This window comes from Mastomys coucha, unplaced genomic scaffold (genome assembly GCF_008632895.1).
Source record: "Mastomys coucha isolate ucsf_1 unplaced genomic scaffold, UCSF_Mcou_1 pScaffold15, whole genome shotgun sequence".
Classification (NCBI taxonomy): Eukaryota; Metazoa; Chordata; class Mammalia; order Rodentia; family Muridae; genus Mastomys; species Mastomys coucha.
In genome coordinates this window covers 44,386,476-44,391,069 of record NW_022196897.1, presented here as the reverse complement: position 1 = coordinate 44,391,069, position 4,594 = coordinate 44,386,476, and the positions used below count along the sequence as shown (strand labels likewise).

General features: G+C 37.7%; 1 pseudogene; it reads right to left on the bottom strand.

The window, feature by feature from the left end:
- Positions 1-1,475: 1,475 nt before the first annotated feature.
- Positions 1,476-4,594, bottom strand: part of LOC116091650 — a 7,222-nt pseudogene continuing 4,103 nt past the window's right edge.

The following is a 4,594-nucleotide window of genomic DNA, read 5'->3' as shown; positions in this document are numbered from 1 at the left end:
GCTAATTGCTTGTCACTGGGCAATTAGCCTGGTCTCCTAATGTGCCAGCTAAAGAACTTGAGGAACAGAGTCACTTCCCATGCTACCAAGGCATGAGGGAGCACAGTTAAGGCTGGCATTTACACCCAAAATCTGAGCAGGACCTTCTCCCATAGCCAAGTGACAATGGTAATAAGGAATGAGCTGATTTGCATTCTGCCAACTTCATCATGTGCCTGGTAGTCACCTACACACCAAGTTAGCATACTGCCTGTCACCAGGGGATGAAGGCAGTCTTATGAGGTCAATCTTAGTATTCCAACAGAATTTTCTTAACTGTAGTCAAATTGTGTTGCCATGATCTAGCACTCAGCTACAGAGATGCTGAGAGAAAAAGTGAGTGCGCTCACTCACAGTCATTGCTGCTCCCCTCCCTATGTCACCACCCGCTGCCTGGAGTGAGTCTTCATTAGGGCCCAGTTGGAATCTTCCTTAGGGACTTTTCTAGGCATCCAGACACAGCACAGTTGCTCACATTCAAAGACAGATTTGAGGCTGGTGGAGAGTGGGTCTCTGCTACAGAAATGTCATTTTTACTATTTCACTTTCTATTTCGCTGTGTCATGCCTTTCAGAGACCTAATGTATGAACCCAGATCAGGGGGTCCTTTGTTTATTCTAATGTATTTAACACATCCACTTTTCTTTATATATGTGTAAGTATATAAAGTACATGTATATGTGTACATGTATATGTACATATGTGATACCCATTTTTAGATTTATTATTATTATTATTTTATGTTCATTAGTGTTTTGCCTGCATGTATGTCTGTGTAAGGGTGCCATACTCCTAGAGCTGGAGTGACGGACAATTGTAAACTCCATGTGTATCTGGGAATAGAACCTGGGTCCTCTGGAATCACAGCCAATGCTCTTAACCACTGAGGCATCTCTCCAGCCCCATTTTCAGCCTGTTCCGTCTTATCTCACATTTCCATAACAAGAAGTCCATTCTGTTCTTCTTCCAGGGCTACAGGTAAATCCCTGGCTTTGTGGGGCACATGAGTCCAGGGAACTGACTCTAACACTTGTGATGAGACACAAGTCTGTCGCAGAGCTTCAACAATTGTTGATCCCCTGGGAGTACCTACTTATTTTATAACATTTCTTTCAAACAATGTGAATGCCAGTTCATCTTCTGAAGTGCTAATTATAATCAAACCCATTGTCTGAAATGGCTGAGGCAATTATATGTATATGTATAAATGCACACAAACACACACCAATTATTGTTTACATATGTCACTGATGGATTGTCTCCTCTGCACACATTCATAAACTGTTCGCTTATTTCCACAAGTTGACAAGATAAGACAAGGAACAGTAGGTTGGTTGGGAGACTTCTTTTTCCCAATAGTGAGATTTGGGAAGTTCCATTTTCTAATTTACTGCCTTACTCCAGGAGGCATTGCTTCCTGTCGATGGTACTGCCTATCAGGTCCCAAAAGGTGGTCTGTCATGACTGATAAATTTAGCCACACTGTCACTTGAAAGTAAAAGTGACAGCAGGAAGCCACCAATCAGCTCCTGAGAACCAGAGGGAGCGAGCAGGGCACACCTGTATTTACAAAAAATGTCGTACATTACATCCTTCTGAAACTACTAAAAATAGGAAAAGGAAGCCATTTCCTCCAAGTGATTGATGACGTATTCTCTAAGATCCTTTAAGACAGATTCTAATCAGTGTGGACAACCTAGAATGTTCCATGACAGGAGCTTGTCCTAATTTATTATGAAGTTGCTCAATATACAGTCAGATCAGGTAGGATTTTGCTTTTGTTTTTGGTATTTATCTTTTACTTTGAGATAAGGTCACTTGTAACACAGGCTGGATATCAAGCATAAGGCTGGCCTTAAACTCCTGTTCCTCACATCTCCTGGGACTATGGGTATGTACCATCACCTAGCTAAAGCAAATGCATTTTAATATTAGAAGAAATGATTAATTGTTTAAAAAAACAGTATCCTTTAGAACAGAAGCTTTCAAATATTTTCCTCTAACATTGCCAAATTAATGTTATTTAAGTATACACATCATAGAACATTTATGATATATAATATAGTTCCATATGATTAATTGCAAAAGATGCTATTTCTGGCATGTTATAAATATTGATGGTATAAAAATAAAATGTTGCAAAATTCTCTGAGTGTGTTTAATGTAATAAAAACACTGTAATAATTTGAAATCCTTGTTATTCATTTTTGAAAAAGAGAAATTATGTAATTCCTTTTTACTCTTGAAATATTTTTATTCTGTTTCTACTGAATGTTACCCTATCTAATGTCACATCATCAATGTAGTTAAAATATTTCTTCTGATTTTAATTGTGACTTTATCACTTAATAATTTAATAAAACTTCAAAAAATAAAATTTCAAAATACAATTACTAATATGTGTTCATCTTAAAAAATAAAATTATAATGCAAATATCTCTCTTAAGCTGTAGTTCTTAAGAGGCAATGTCTCTGTCAAAGGACTTCTTGGTTTGCCTGTGGTTCAGTATGAAGTTCTTAGGACTCTTCCCCTGCGAGGATTCAGGTGCTGTCAGCTTCCCTTTGGAGAGTGTAGAAAGAGTAAACCAGGTAAGAACAAATCAGACCAGCTAGGCGCCAGGCAGAGGTGAAGTGAGAACAAACTGAACATTAAGTCCTGAAAACTGATCCTGTTGAAATATTTACAGTCATGCTCACCCTCAGATATCTTGTATATCTTCAGTTTATGGCCACTGCTTTAAAATGCTGATGGTTCTTTTCCAGAAAGCTTTCTTCCCAGCACTGACTGGGAGGCTGTGAAATCAGAGACCATCTTCCTTTTTTAAACATTACTTATTTAGTTTTTGAAATTATAATTATATCATTTTCCCTTCCCTTTCCTACCTCTAAAAACCTCCCATTTAACCCTTCCCTTGCTCTCTTTCAAATTCATGTTCTTTTTTTTTCTTCAATTGATATGACATACACATGTGTACATATGTGTGTTAGAAAGAAAATATTTATAATATATATATGCACATTTCTAAAGACATGAATGCAGCATGCTAAGTCTGTATAATGTTTGCATATGTTTGTGTTTTCAGAGCTGACCACTTGGTATTGGAGAACCAATTGGAATGCTCTCAGGAAGACAATGTTTCCCAGTCTCGGCACTTAGGTGAAGTCTCACTAACATGGTCTAGATAAGATCTGAACAAAGACAGCATCAATAGACTAGCTAACATGGATGGGGAGAGCTCATACTACCTCAAAAGGCTTCAGCTCTAGTATTTTATTGACATACATCTACTTGACTTAGAGTGAGCAAGAAACGTTTTTTCTCTCTGTTGTTACAACCATTCCATGCCATTAATATAAGGCCACACACTTTGTAGAAATGAAATGATTGGTGAATGACTATTTCAGAGATAATTCCATCATTTGAAAACTTACCGTCATAGTAATGAACACCGTGAACAAGACAGCTACACCAGCAAGAAATCAGGATGCAAAAGAATCCTTGAAATTTGTGAAAGAAGAAACAGGTAGGTATGTAATATATTTAGAATTACTTGTCTGCTCTGTCGAATGCACATCATATATTCACATACACACACACCCCTTGAATTTGATAAGCCAGTGCCAAGCAAAGTGAAGAAGTCAGAAAATAACAGGGCAGAGATTACAGCAAGGTTTCACTTGGGGGAGGGGAGAGCAGCTACCACAGAATAATAGGTTTTAAATTGGAGGTCTTTACTTAAAACCCCTAGGAAATAAAACAGGTCAAAAAGAGGAAGAGAGAGAGAAAGAGAGAGAGAGGGAGAGAGAGAGATGGGGAGAAGAGAGAAAATTGCACTAGGGTTATATTACTTTAAAAGACAATCTCGTTTCTCTTTCAAAAATTGCTGTATTTTTTTTTTTTTTTTGGAAGATGCCTTTGACAGTGGATGTCATCACTTAAGGGGCATTGCTCAATAAAAGAGTACTCAGGAATTCTGAGATTCATGGCGCTTAAAATGTTTAGACCAGTTTGTAAGAAAATGGCCCAGTTTTGATCAATTTGCTTGAAGAAACTAAAAGTTCAGATGTGCAAATGAAGAAATTGAACAACTAGTTCTTAGTTGGTGATTTCCTCTTCCTAATAGGAATACTTTTTGAAAACATTGTTTTGGAAAAAAATATAGATTAATAGTTTATTTTTTTTCTTTAGGCTCATTTAATTTTTTTTTATTTTCTAATTGACTGAATTCATACAAAATAACCCAGATATATAAAACATCCCCCATGATTTTCCAATTTGGAGACATTTAATGAACAAAATATTTTTAATGATTCTCTTTTTAACCCCCATCTAACGAGATTCTCTAAGCCTTGTCCAGACCAAAAGGTCTGATTCACGTAGACTCTGCAGAACTACTCCATGCTCATCTTGAAGCCATGCTTCCCAGTGAACGATGTCTTCCTTTACATCGAGCCAGCTCGGGCCACGTGCCTGTTAAAACTCCTCCTCGAAAACAACAAAAACAAACCCCAGCTGCCTCCCCACTCCCCATGCCTGCCACCCCACCCTCTCCTG